Source organism: Schistocerca piceifrons, chromosome 2, assembly GCF_021461385.2.
Source record: "Schistocerca piceifrons isolate TAMUIC-IGC-003096 chromosome 2, iqSchPice1.1, whole genome shotgun sequence".
Lineage (NCBI taxonomy): Eukaryota > Metazoa > Arthropoda > Insecta > Orthoptera > Acrididae > Schistocerca > Schistocerca piceifrons.
The window spans coordinates 628785627-628801234 of record NC_060139.1 but is presented as its reverse complement, the minus strand read 5'-3'; the positions used below and the strand labels follow the sequence as shown (position 1 = coordinate 628801234).

General features: G+C 42.1%; 1 protein-coding gene across 1 annotated transcript in view; it reads left to right on the top strand.

The window, feature by feature from the left end:
- The window catches only part of LOC124776894 (putative ATP-dependent RNA helicase TDRD12), a 451178-nt gene that overhangs the window by 391722 nt on the left and 43848 nt on the right, over positions 1-15608 (top strand). The window lies entirely within an intron of this gene.

The window sequence follows — 15608 nt, the reverse complement described above, 5'->3', positions numbered from 1 at the left end:
CACTATTTGGCTTCCCAGGGATGGACTGTCATTCCCCACCCTCCATATTTGCCAGACCTAGCCCCATGCAACTTTTTCCTATTCCTGCGAATGAAAAAAAAATGTTCAAAGGAAAGCATTATGATGATGTGGGGGCAGTAAAAACAGCTTTGCAAAGAGCAATGGACAATATAAAAGTTGAAGGGTTCCAGGCATGCTTCAAACATGTAGAGTACTTTGAAGGTGACTGCTGAAGGAATTTTGTAAAAAGGTCCATGAGTAAATTCTTATAACAGAGATCTGCTCTTTTTTTTTGGGGGGGGGGGGGGGTCTCAATATAATTGTAGGTTCACGGCTAGTAGATAGCACTTTCAGGGACAAAAGGAGTAGAGTTTGACTTCTTGTATGGATGGAGCTCCAGATTCGATTTTCCTAGGCTTCCCTAAATCAATTTAGGTTAAGCCTGAAAAATTCCTGTGTAAGTGAAATGACTGAGCTCCTTCCCTTATTGAGTTAGTGCTCCATTTCTGATTATCTCATTGTTAAATGTTATAAAACACTCATGCCTCTCATCCTAGCATATTTCTCATGTGATACTGGAAAATGCAGTCCATCTACAAGTGACATTGCTTACAAAACAGTTGCGCACCCCATCTTAGAATGTTCCAGAAATGTGTGTGGGCCCCATATCAATGGCGTCATCAGAGATATTGAATGTGTATATAGATATTAACAAGTTAGTGTGATCCAATTTTGGAGCCCACTGATTTACTGATCTATACCGTAGTTGGAGAGTGAATATGGATCATGGCCGTATTCACCTTAACAGCCAATATGAAGTGTTACGTTTCTGACAGTACAAGTAAACCAGTATAAGCCTCCTAACATCTTGGGACAATGGCCATTCTTTCTGCAAGTTCTAGACTTGTGTTGTTGAAGAAGTTACTCATTATTGAGAGCTCCTCAGGGAAAAAGCAACTAGGTCAGCAGAAAGTAAGTCCATTTTGGACTGTCTGTGTTTGTCAGCAAGTCCTTTTTGAAATTTGGTGGAGGTTCAGCTGACTGCTGTTGAATGCATTGTGTGCAGCCAGCTACAGATTGTGTCTCTTGTCATCACCAGTGATACTAGTCACCTGAATTGAGAGGCCATCCATAAGACCATTAGCCTTATTCAAGCTGAACAAAATGAAAAATAGCATAACAGCATGCTGTAAAGCAGTATCCAACTGCAGAAGAGGTTGTCCACACATAGTGCACCCTCTCCTTCAGTAAGGCCACACCACACCACACACAAGCACTATGACAACTACTACAATCCGATGCCCTGCAATCACTGTGATTAATCATCCTCCATACAGACCTGACTTTGCCCCATCTAATTTTCATCTATTTCCAAAACTTATAAAACACCTTCAAAAAATTCATTTCAATAGTGATGAAGCAGTGCAAGCACAGATGAGGGTGTGGCTTCAACAACAGATTCTACAGTGACAGCAACAGCAAATGGTCTCCCATTGAGAGAAACATGTTTGTTGCCAGGGTGATTATGTTAAGGTATAAATATGTACACATGGAGAATAAAGATGTAGAATGTTAATAACGTTTGCTTTACTTAGAAAGCTATAAGGGCTTTTACATGAAAAATTCTGAGGCATTACTTTTTAGCACATCTTCTAACAACTGCTTAGTAGTGGAAAGGCTTGTGGACTGTGTGAGATACCTGTGAGATTCTAGTGACATTATGTGAAAGAACTTGCTCCCCTTCTTGCAGCAGTGTATCATAGGTCGCTTGAGCAGTAAATGGGGCCTGGCATCTGGAAAAAAAGTGCATACCATTCCTGTTTTCAAGAAGGGTCATCAGACAGGTGCACATATTTAAGGCTTATATTGGTGGCATCAGTCTTTTATAGAATTATGGAACATGTTTTATGTTCACGTATTATGAAGTTTTTGGAGAGCAAGAATCACCTCTATAAGAATCATCAAGGACTCTGTAAACAGATATCAAGCAAAACTCTGCTGTCTCTGTTTCTCCATCAGATCTGTAGCATTGTAGACATCACCACCCAGGTTGATGCCATGTTTGTTAACTTCACGAAAGCATTTGAAACAGTCCTAAACTGTGATTTAGTGAAAAAAAAAAAAGAGCGTCTTGAGTATCAGATCAGATTTCCACTGGATTCAAGACCAACAAGCCACCCTTAATGGAACAAAATTTCTGGAATATCCAAAGGACGTGTGATAGGACCATTACTGTTATAAAAGGAGTCTAGGAGAAAACATCAGAAGCTCCATAAAGCTGTTTGCAGATGATTCAGTTATCTATAAGAAGGTAGCAATGTCAGAAGGCTGTAGCAATATGCAAAACAAAATGAAGAGAATTGCTGAACGGACTAGCAGTTGTCCCAGAATGTAAATAAATGAAACTTATTGCACTTATGCACTTACACACAAAAAAAATCCAGTATTTCAGAACTAAACTGTTGATGAGAGATTTCTGGAAACAGTTTCTAATGTATTATATCTAAGTGTAACTATCCAGTGCAACCTTAAGTGGAATAGCTGTATAAAACAAATAGTAGGAAGAGCATATGCTAGACTGAGAGTCATAGCAAAAATCTCAAAGAAAATATACATCATCTACAAAAGAACTGGCTTACAGAACACTTGCTCCACATATTCTTGAATATTGCTCATCAGTTTGGGACCTTTTCTGGTAGGATTAATAGAAGAGGTAAAGAAGATCCAATGTGAAGGGGCATGTTTCATCACAGGATCATTTACAGCATGGAGACATTTGCTGTGAAACTGCGAGAGAGAACATTCTGAGAAGAATGGGAAAGCATAGTACTTCCTCCCACATATGTCTTGCAAAATGACTACAGTGAGGAGACTCAAGAAATTAGAGCTAATACAAAGGTTTACCTGTCGTCGTTTTGCGCTATTTGCAGATGGAAAAAGGAAGGGGTTAGTGGTAAAGGTACAATTATCAAGACAAATACAGAATCAGAATGGAAGATCATCTGAGTGAAGATACTTATTTAAGGTATGCCTAAAATAGTAATTGAATGTTTCTGTTGTACACCCACATCAAGTAATGGTGAAATTCTTCAGAGAAAGATGAGAAGGTATCGCATGTAAACAACCAGTGTCTCAAAATGTAAATTTGCAAGATATTGAACAACTGCATCTTTCCTAAATATATATGTTCTGTAGTCTAGGGGGTAGCATCTTTGATTAGTAATCAAAACATCCCCAGTCCCAAGTTCAAAACCCACCACTGCTTAAATTTTGATTAATAATTAGCATAAGAAGCTGAAGATTTCGGGCATAAGAAGTCACCCTCATTCTACCAACAGCCTTGTCAAAGAGGGTGGAGGAGCGGACAGAGGTTCAGACTATCTTGTCCTTGGGGTGGGAAACTGGCCCTAAAGGCAGAAGAATCAGCAATGATCAGTGGCATGAGGATGCAGAAGTCAATGGAGAACACTGCATTGTAGACACACAATGTGTATCCACAGGACATATGGCCTGTAATTGAAAATGTATCATGATGATCTCTCCATTGGCAAAAGATTCCAGAATGGTCCCCCATTCGGATCTCTAGGTTGGGACTGCCAAGGGGGAGGTGACCATGATAGAAAGTATGAATAACCAACAAAAATAGAATATCAAAAGCTTGAATATGGCAGGGGAGCTATAAAATCTGAAAAGGGAAATGCAAAAGCTCAGTCTAGATATAGTAGGGGTCAGTGAAGTGAAACAGAAAGAAGGCAAGGATTTCTGGTCAGGTGAGTACAGGGTAATATCAGCAGCAGCAGAAAATGGTATAACGGGACTAGAATTTGTTATGAATAGGAGGGTAGAGTAGAGAGTGTGTTGCTGTGAACAGTTCAGTGATAGGGTTGTTCTTATCAGAAACGACAGCGAACCAACACTGACAATGATAATTCAGGTATACATGCCGATATCACAAGCTGAAGATGAAGAGGTAGAGAAAATATAAGGGGGATATTGAAGGGTAATACAGTAAGTAAAGGTAGATGATAATCTAATAGTCATGGGGGGACTGGAAATGCAGTTTTAAGAGGAGTAGAAGAAAGAGAGGAGAAAGACTAATTGAGTTCTGTAATAAATTTCAGCTAGTAACAGCGATTAATCTGATCAAGAATCATCAGAGGAGGAGGTATTCTTGTAAAAGGCCAGGTGATACGGGAAGATTTCAGTTAGATTACATCGTGGTCAGACAGAGATTCCAAAATCAGATACTAAATTATGAGGCCTACACAGGAGCAGATATAGACTCAGATCACAATATAGTAGTGATGAAGAGTAGGCTGAAGTTTAAGAGATCAGTCAAGAAGAATCAGTGTGCAAAGAAGTGGGATACGGAAGTACTAAGGAATGATGAGATGTGCTTGAAGTTAGTTCTCTAAGGCTGTAGATACAGCAATAAAAATAGCTCAGTAGGCAGTACAGTTGAAGAGGAATGGACATTGTTATAACGTCAAGTTTAACAAATATATTTCAGAACGACACAACACATATAAGTCACAGAGTAAGTTGACAAGCAAGACATGTGTACACGTTAGCATTTGAATGAACACTGAGTCCCAGTCTAGCGGCCGCTGCTCGGCTGGCCACTTAGGTGGCGCAGCAGCTGCATGGCTGGCAGACAGCGCCGCACGTAGAGGACGCACGTAATTGCGCGGCGGCACTTTGAATGATCGGCAAGTCACAACACTTTTCCCCCCTTTGAAATTGTTGCACTGGTCTTGATGGAGATGTCCTGGAGATGGCTAACATCCATAGGCGTTGTTTGACTCGCCGTAAAGTCTCGAGGAGGCGGCTTCCCGTTCGGATGGAAGTGTCCCCGATGATAACGGGTCGAGATGACAGGAGACGTAGGGGTCAAATCTGCTGGGGCCCCTGCACAAATCTGCCCGTTGCGGCAAGTCTAGTTGATATGACAGGAGACATGGGCGATGTGTCAGCATCCGTTGGAGGAGGAGGCGAGTAGATTTGCTCTGACAGAGGATGGTCATCTGGTTCCTGCATGGGCGTGTCTCCTGGTGGCGTCCGTTCTTGTGCTGGCATCGCGATGACAGTGAGAGGGCTGCATTGTGAGTATTGAGAGATGCCAAGATCGCGAGCATCAGGTAGAGCCGAAGGTGGTGTAGCGGCATTTGGAACAGGCGTTGCTGGCACATGAGGTCGAAGCTGGTCCGAATGACGCACTGCAACACCCGTGTCCGTCTGGATTTCATACAGGCATCTGCCACGGTGTCTTAAGATGCGGCCCGGGCTCCATTTTGGCCGCCTGTCATATCCCCATACCCAGATGAGGTCGTCAGCGGTGAACCGGCCAAGTGAAGGCACCCGCGGCTGTGAGGTGGGAGGCCGCAGAAGATGAAGTAGTGTGCGGGGCTGTCGCCCATGTAAGAGCTCAGCCGGGCTGTGGTCGCCCATGGGGGTGAAACGGTAAGAAGTCAGAAACTGGAGAAGTGCATCATCAGCAGCAGAAGAAGTCAGAAGTTTCTGCATCTGAGCCTTAAATCTGCGGACCAGTCGTTCAGCCTCACCGTTGGATTGTGGATGGAACGGCGGGGCCGTGACATGCATAACGCCGTGACAAGCACAAAAATCTGCAAATTCGGAAGAGGCAAATTGCGGACCATTATCAGTAACAAGAGTAGAGGGCTGGGCTTCCAAAGAAAAAATGCGGGCGAGAGCACTGGTGGTTGCCGCGGTGGTAGGCGACGTGCAACGGACAATGAAAGGAAAGTTAGAGTAGGCGTCAATTACGAGGAGCCAATAAGTACCTAAAAAGGGTCCCGCAAAGTCAGCATGAATGCGCTCCCAGGGCTTCTCAGGCGAAGGCCACGGCGACAAAGATGACTTCGGGGCAGCGGCCTGTGACGCACAAGGGCCGCAGGCAGTGACAATGTGTGCTATTTCAGAGTCGATGCCAGGCCAGTACACATGACGGCGCGCCAGAGATTTTGTGCGAGACACACTCCAGTGCCCTTGGTGAAGGAGGCGCAAGACCGAAGCACGCAAACACGCAGGTACCACGGCACGTGGCGAAGCATTGTCGGTGGAGAGGAGGATAACACAATCCCTAGTCGTGAGGCGGTAGCGCAAAGCGTAGTAGTTCTGCAACGGATCAGAAGTCTTAGCGGACGGCGATCGGGCCAAACCTTCTGAATACAGCGTAAAACCCAGGAGAGGGTAGGGTCAGAACTCGTAGCAGCCGCCAGCCTGTCCCCAGTGATGGGGAACCCGTCCACAACCCGCTGCTCGGCAACATCCAGGTGGAAACACAAAAGTTCGTCCCTATCGAATGCCTGATCAGGACCCATGGGAAGGCGAGACAGAGCATCAGCATTTGCATGTTGAGCTGTTGGCCGGAAATGAATCTCATAATTGAAATGAGACAAGTAAATAGCCCAATGCTGGAGGCGGTGTGCAGCCTTGTCGGGAAGTGACTTTGATGGATGAAACAAGGGAACAAGTGGTTTGTGATCCGTAACAAGATGAAATTTTGAGCCATAGAGAAAAACACCAAACTTATGAAGAGCATAAATAATGGCCAAAGCTCCTTTTTCAATGTGAGAATACTTTTGTTGAGCATCCATGAGCGTTTTGGAGGCATAAGCAATGGGTTGTTCCGAACCGTCAGAAAAACGGTGCGCCAGGACTGCACCGAGCCCGTATTGAGAGGCGTCTGTGGCAAGAACAAGATGTTGGCCAGGTCGATAAGTAGCCAGGCACGGGGCCTGTTTCAGCATAGTCTTCAGTTTCTGGAAAGCCGCATCGCATGACACCGACCAGTGAAAAGGCACGTTTTTATGCAACAGGCGATGCAACGTCTGAGCCACCGAAGCCGCAGACGGTAAAAACTTGTGATAGTATGCTATTTTCCCCAAGAAGGCCTGCAGTTCCTTAACAGATGCAGGGTGAGGAAGGGCATCGATCGCAGTGACAGTTTGCTGAAGCGGACGAATACCATCCCGAGAGAGTTGAATCCCCAAGTACGTGATAGATGCCTGAAACAATTGTGATTTCTGAAGATTACACTTAAGACCAGCAGTCTGTAAGACATGAAAAAGTGTACGGAGATTTTGAAGATGTTCTTTAGTGGTGGAGCCAGTGACAACAATGTCGTCCATGTAATTGGTACACCCAGGGACAGGGAGCAATAATTGTTCCAAGAATCGCTGAAAGAGAGCAGGGGCACTAGCAACCCCGAATGGCAAGCGTTGGTATTGATAGAGGCCGAAAGGCGTGTTAAGGACCAGAAACTTACGGGAAGCAGCGTCGAGAGGAAGTTGATGATAAGCTTCTGACAGGTCAATTTTAGAAAAATACTCGCCTCCAGCAAGTTTAGTGAACAGTTCGTCAGGACGGGGCATAGGGTAAGTGTCAATGAGGCATTGAGCATTTGCAGTGGCTTTGATGTTGCCACAGAGATGAATATCACCATTTGGCTTAGCAACGACAACGACAGGAGAGGACCACTCACTGGAAGTGACAGGAAGCAAGACCCCTGAAGTAGTGAGACGATCCAACTCCCGTTTCACCCGATCACGAAGGGCCACAGGAATGGGCCAAAAAAACTTAGGCCGAGTAGTGGGTTTGAGCATGATATGAGCTTCAAAATCGTTTCCACCGCCTAACCCAGGAGAAAAAAGGGACGAAAATGTCGTCGACAAGGAATCCAGTTGAGCATAAGGAATAACATCAGAGACAATATTGACAGAGTCATCTATGGAGAACCCAAAAACGCAAAAGGCATCGAAACCAAAAAGATTTTCTGCGTTGCTCTGGTCGACCACAAGTATGGGAACAGTGCGAACGACTGATTTGTAAGATACCTCAGCATTAAACTGTCCCAAGAGAGAAATCTCCTGTTTATTGTATGTCCATAATTGCCGAGTGACAGGTGACAGGAGTGGAGAACCCAACTGAAGATACGTCTGAGAATTAATTATAGTGGCAGCAGAACCGGTATCCACTTGCATGCGAACATCTCGACCAAGGATTTGGACAGTGAGGAATAACTTCCCTGAAAGGGAAGAAGTGCAATTGACAGACAACACAGAATCAGAATCAGCGTCATGTTTATGAACATCATGTATGCGGTCGGATTTGCAAACGGAAGACACATGACCTTTCTCTTTGCAATTGTGACACACAGCCCAACGTTGGGGACAATCCTCGCGTGAATGTTTCGTAAAACCCTGCGGACATGAAGGAAGTTGCCGGGGGTTTTGCTGCAGTTTCTTAGCGGGTTGTTTATGGCTAGGCTGTGCGTGGGAGCGCACTGTGGCCACGTCGGCCGGCGGGGACGCGCCGCATGCGTCGGCAACAGCGCACAGAGGTTGTATTTCCCCGACATCAGCCCATGCCTGTATTTGCGCCCCAGCGGCGCGAGAAATTTCAAAAGACTGCGCAATGGAGAGAACTTCATCTAGAGTCGGATTCTCCAACTGACGGGCACGTTGCCGAACTTCTTTGTCGGGCGCCGACCGGATAATGGTATCCCGTACTATGGAATCGACATAGGATTCTTTGTGAACGTCAGTAACAAATTGACGCTTTCGACTGAGGCCGTGAAGTTCAGCAGCCCAAGCGCAATAGGATTGATGTGGCTGTTTTTGACAACGATAAAAGGCAACACGATAGGCTACGACATGCGTTTGCTTTTGAAAATAGACAGACAGAAGTGAGCAGATTTCAGCAAAGGACAAAGATGCAGGATCCTTCAAAGGAGCCAATTGCGACAACAACCGATACATTTGAGGTGAAATCCAGGAAAGGAACAGAGACTTACATGGTTGTTCGTCTGTGACATGAAATGCCAAGAAGTGCTGTCGAAGACGTTTTTCATAATCAGACCAGTCTTCTGCCGTCTCGTCGTAAGGAGGAAAAGGAGGTACAGCCAACGACGAGAAATGCCCCGCATTTGACGCCGCGACAAAATCGCGAATCGCCGCTGTTAGAAGCGTTTGCTGTTCAAGGAGATTTTGCAATAGTTGCTCGACAGTAGCCATGGAACCCTGTGGGTCAACGGTGAAAAGAAAAAATCCACTACCTCGTCGCCAATTGTTATAACGTCAAGTTTAACAAATATATTTCAGAACGACACAACACATATAAGTCACAGAGTAACTTGACAAGCAAAACATGTGTACACGTTAGCATTCGAATGAACACTGAGTCCCAGTCTAGCGGCCGCTGGTCAGCTGGCCGCTTAGGTGGCGCAGCTGCTGCATGCCTGGCAGACAGCGCCGCACTTAGAGGACGCACGTAATTGCGCGGCGGCACTTTGAATGATCGGCGAGTCACAACAGACATCTCGAAAGAGAGCAGTCACAGAAGTTGGAAAGAAAGACATATGTGCAAAGAAGATCACTGTGAAGAAGCCATGTGTAACAGAAGAAATACTTCAGTTGATCAAAGAAAGAAGAAAGTACAAAAATATCAGGGAAATTCAGGGATACAGAAATACAAGTCACTGAGGAATGAAATAAATAAGAAGTGCAGGGAAGCTAAGATGAAATGGCTGCATGAAAAACGTGAAGAAATTGAAAAAGAAATTATTGTCGGAAAGACTGACTCAGCACATAGGAAAGTCATAAGCAACCTTCAGTGAAATTAAAAGCCAGGGTGGTAATGTGAACTCCACTGTTAAATGCAGAGGAGAGAGTGAATAGGTTGAAAGAGTACATTGAAGGCCTGTATGAAGGGGAAGATTTTTCTGGCGTAATAGAAGAAGAAACAGGACTCAATTTAGAAGAGAGGGGGATCCATTATTAGAATCAGAATTTAAGAGAGCTTTGGAGGACTTAAGATCAAATAAGGCAGAAGGGATAGATAACTTTCCATCAGACTTTCTAAAAGCAAGTGACAACAAAACGACTGTTCACATTGATTTGTAGAATGAGTCTGGCGACATACCATCTGACTTTCGGTAGAATGTCATCCACACAATTCTGAAGACTGTGAGAACTGACTAGTGCAAGAATTATCACACAATCAGCTTAACAGCTCATGAATCCAAGTTGCTTACAAGAATAATATACAGAAGAATGGAAAAGAAAATTGAAGATGTGTTAGATGATGATAAGTTTGGCTTTAGGTAAGTTGTAGCCATCAGAGAGACAATTCTGATGATGTGCTTGATAATGGAAGCAAAGACTAAAAGAAATTCAAGGGCTTGTGAACCTGAAAAAAGCGTTTGACAATGTAAAAGAGAGATGGGTAATATACAATATGTACAAGAGCTGGGAGGGAATAATAAGAGTGGACGACCAAGAAGGAAGTGCTCAAGTTAAAAAGGGATGTAGTCTTTTGCCCCCACTGTTCAATCTGTATATCAAAGAAGCAATGATGGAAATAAAAGAAAGATTCAGGAGTGGAATTAAAATTCAAGGTCAAAGGATATTAATGATATGATTCACTGATGGCATTGCTATCCTGAGTGAAAATGAAGAAGAACTACATGATCTGTTATGGAATGAGCAGTCTAATGATTTCAAAATGTGGATCAATAGTAAATTGGAGAAAGGCCGAAAGTAATGAAAAGTAGCAGAAATGAGAATTCTACTACGTAGGTAGCAAAGTAACCAAAGATGGACAGAGCAAGGAGGACATCAAAAGACTAACACTGGCAAATAGGGCATTATTGGTCAAAAGAAGTTTACTAGTATCAAAGATAGATGAGGAAGAAATTTCTGAGAATGTACATTTGCAACACAACAGTGTATGGTAGTGAAACATGGACTGTGGGGAAACAGAATCGAAGCATTTGAGATGTGGAGCTATAGATGAATGTTAAAAATTATGTGAACTGATAAGGCAAAGAATGAGGAGGTTCTGCACAGAATCGGAGAGGAAAGGAAAATGTGGAAAACACTGACAAGGCGAAGTGACAGGTTGACAGCACATCAGTTAAAACATTGGGGAATGACTTCCGTGGTATTATAGGGAGCTGTGGAGAGCAAAAACTGTAGAGGAAGGCAGAGATTGGAATGCTTCCAGCAAATAATTTAGGACATAGGTTGCAAGTGCTACTCTGAGATAGGAGAGGAATTCGTGGCGGTCCACGTCAAACAAGTCAGAAGACTGATGACTAAAACAAACCATGTTCATCCACACATGGGTGTGAAAATTAAGAAATTTTCAGATCAAGAGACCTTTTCCAGTTGTTGAGTGTCCTGGTATGAGTGTCAGCATTTTGTCTTAGCAACATGCTAATGAAGTCAACTCTCACTATCATTCATAACTTGATTCAATAATTTCTTCTGTTATTGACACAACTTTCTTATTTGGTGGATTACACATAATATACAGAAAGATAAAACATTTCTTTAACAGTGACCAAAAAACTAAGTCCTAGGGCAGAACAACTGAAATTTTAAAGAAGTGGTGATGACCTTAATCTTTTAGAACCAAAATTTGGTTCTTTGGGAGCTCAAAGCAGGAGAGGTGTGATAAAGAACTACTGAAAAGGTAGCATTGTGAGGAAAATGCTACTCAGAATGCAAAGTTAGAAACAGTACAGATGCTAACCTGGTCGAATAATCACAATGTCACTGTAGTAGTAAGAAGATACTTTTTGCCTATCCATATGAACAAATGGTTACTAAATTACGTAAACACTGATTCTCTAGAAAAACTGGTCTACAATGTTATGTGTAACTATTCTTAACATGCAAGATTTGTATGTTGCTGCAATGAATTAAGTCAGTATGCAGTTCTAAGGCATCTGTTTTCCTATGAGTCAACAAATGTGGACAAAAATTGTGGTTAGATTGTAATACTACAAATAGCTAAAGTAAATGTGTTGAAGACTGACATTGTGCCACCTGTATAAAGATCTACATGTGCAAGCATGTCAGCTCATTACCAAATAAGGTGGCACGGTGGATAAGTCACTGGACTAACATTCGAGGAGAGTAGGATGCAAAACCCCATTTGGTATCCAGATTAATGCTTTTATGGTGTTCATAAATCGCTAAAGAAAATGGAAAAACGGCTCCATTGAAAAGAACATGGCTTATTTTCTTCCCCATGCATTTCATGCTTTAGTAGTCTCTCTAATGACCTTGATTTTGACAGGATGTTACGTCCTTACATTACTTCACTCCTTTCTTCTCATGTTTTGGTAACATCAGCTTAATCCGCTCAAAATAAAGTCTTCAGTTATACTATCTAAACAGTTTAAGGGTATGGCCACACATGCAATTTCTCCAATAGAATTAGAGCTGGAACAATTGCAGTCAGGATCTGAGCAAGTATGCCGGCCACACACAGCAGGAAAAAGTGCCAGGCGTTAGCAGTCAGATGGACAATACACATGCTGGAGAAGCAACTTCTCGAGAACACCAATGAACAGTGTTTCATTGAATAACAATTCAGGTTTTACACTGTGTTTATTACTCGCTTGTTTCTGTTGAAGCCAAAGCCAGCAGAGGAAATGATGAATCTACCCTGTAACATGTCAACAAAGGGAAAGTTCATTTTTCTACATTAGGAATATACCGATATATTTTGTGAGTGTTATCATAGTAGATAATTCATTTGATAAACTGCTATCTGTATTGAAAACTGACATTTCTAAAACAAACACAGTGATCAGAACTTTTTCATTGTTCTAGTAGCTTGGAAGATAGCAATTACTGTTACAGATATGTTGATGTGGGGGGTTGAGACCATGAATTTTGTTCAAAGCAACTGATCTAGAGAAAAAAATTTACACACAAGATATAAAATTTGCCTCAGCCGGAACCACTTGCAAACGGACCTACTTGTACATCTCCTCCATTTGTATTTGTGGCTGATAAGGAATTTGACCTATGTGAAAACCTCCTAAGATCTTTCCCAGAAAAATACTAGACAACTAAAACCCCCACCAACAGCTTCTCAAGAGCTACACTTTTTCTTTAATGCCTTTTAGCTGGTAAATTGTGGATTTTGCATCAGGTGATAGATGTGAGTGTTAAATTTGTTGACATTATACTTACAACATGTTGTGTGCTTCACAGTTGTGTGAGGATTGTGGATGACTACAACTCTGAGGACACACTGACATGTCTATTAAACAAGTCGCCTATGGGACTGGAGGTAGCACAAATAGAAAGTTTCCCAGACACCATTTCTCAGACTATTTCTGTCATGATAATGGATCAGTGCCTTGACAGAACTGCTGTAAGGAGTAAATCATAAATGGTTGTCCTAACCAAAATATGAAGAAGAAACTTCTTGCAAATATAGTTTTGTACCTATCAGCTTTATTTCTTTGTTTCAGTTCAATTTTCTCCCTTTCTGTTCAATAACTGCTAGCCGTGACCCAACCTTCATTATGGTCTGCACACTTTATATCATAAATACATGGATATTTTTGTACCTCCAGAATTAACAGCTCACTGTCCACATAACTCATGTTGCTCATCAACACTGAAATGTTCTGGTTGGGAGTGCAAAATGGACAGAATGCCACGTGAAAAACTGCATATGTGGCCACTCAGGCTGCTGGAATTCCTGCTGCGAGATAGGCTGGGGCACATTTTGATGCATGCAACACTTGAAGATGTGCCCCACCTGTGTACTAGCAGTGTGAGTTCCAGTATCGTGTGGCCACACTCACTGAGATGCCCAGCTCAAATTCCCCTGGAAAAATCGCATGTGTTGTCTTAGCCTAAAGCAGTGTGCCAAATCTGAACTTGAACTTGGACTTTTGTCTTGTTGCTAGGGAAGGTTTGGGTCCAAGTCACATTGTGAAACCAGGTTTTTGGTCATTCAGAAGCATCATAGCAGCAAGCATTCTGTTGCAGTGTGTTAAATTCATTTTGACTTCTCAAACAATCAGGATCACTGAACATATAGGGTGTTCCAACTAACTGTATCATCTGCAAGAACTATGTTCATTTTGATGTGACAAGAATATAGTTCAGAGTTTGCTGACTTCCAAAACACCTGTCTGACTGAAAAGTCATGTGGATGACATGCTATAAAAATGCAGTGGTCGTTTGCATTTTTTTAAATGGGGCAGTTGTGGCACCTGCCCAACCTCTTTCACCTTTCTACTCCCAGAATTGCAGATTCATATAAGAAAAGCCAGTGACATAATTCTTTTGTCTATCGGAAGAGAAATTATGGAGTAAAAGTATGATGAATATTGGGATTATTGTGCTATTGTTGCAACCATTTGAAATGTGCAGTATACAGAAGCTTTTTCCACACTATGTGTAGAGTGACCTAGACATGATGTGCTGCTTGCCTCGGCATGGAGAGTGGTCTAAACACCCAAGTTGGTACCTCATTCAAATGGCCACAATGTCAACACAAAGATCCCCACATTTAATGTATTATTCATCCATAATGTCTTGTCAGATCTACACAAAAGTTATATTGCTGAAGTGTGACTCATACAGGTATTCTATTCTCATGCAAAAAATACTGGAGACCTATATTCAGAAATGCTAGTGGTCATTGTAGTTTTTTAAAGGAATATCTAATTTAAATGTAATAAAATGTAAGCTTTTGGAACCAAAAAACCTTTTTCTATGCTGTTTTCGTAACATCAAAGTTACATAGTTCTTACAGATATTAGAGCTAGGCACCTTGTATATAGGCAGACAGTCAGACAGACATACATACATACATATAAATACAATATTAATGAAAAGATAGATTGCTAGTCACTGTAAAGATGACACATTGAGTTGTAGACAGGAACAACAAAAAGATTGAGACGTGCTTGCTTGTGTGAATGTTTGTGTGTTTCTGTTCTGAAGAAGGCTTTGGCCAGAAGCTCAGTGTGTAACAGTCTTTTCACTGTGCCTGTCTGCAACTCATTTGTCATCTGTATGGTAAATACCACTCTATCCTTTTCATAATATTGTTGATATTCCAGTCTGAAATTTGTTAGAATTGATGGAAAAGAAGAAAGATTAGGTTGGAAAACTTATATTAGGATGATTGGGCAGGCTGCTTAACTGTGCTCCTCCCAAATACAAACGTAGTGCCTTAAAACTGTGCCATCACACTTGTTATTTTGTTAGTATATAGAGGCACCTATGTATGTCATACATTTACCTGAATAAAACAGAAATAATGTAGGCACAGGTAAATTAAATAAACAATTGCATCACAGCTACACTGAAACCTGACTCTATTTCAGCATTCAAATACACACACACATGGCCTCCCAACACCATAAATTCATCCATAAAACTTATATTTCTATTTATTTCCAATAATTAAGATGGTGGGTGGAGGGGGACTATGTGACACTGTGTGTGCATTTCCTTGGTATTTTGTCGGTCCTTTCCATGCTATAAGAATTAGTTACAGACAGGAATTATGCTTACATTTTAGGTGACCAAAAACCACCTTTGATATTACATTTGTTGTTATTTAGTACAAATGCCATCTTCAAAGCTGAGCTGACAATGCACCAATTCATATATATAACTGATTCTGTTCAAAAAAGGTTTGACAGACATGCACAAGGCTCAAGACCTCCGTTGTTTTTTCATGTCACCCTTACAGAAACATATTAGCAATATTGATCAAAATAAACTAACACTGCATTCTTCGTCTTTGACATGCTAGTGTTG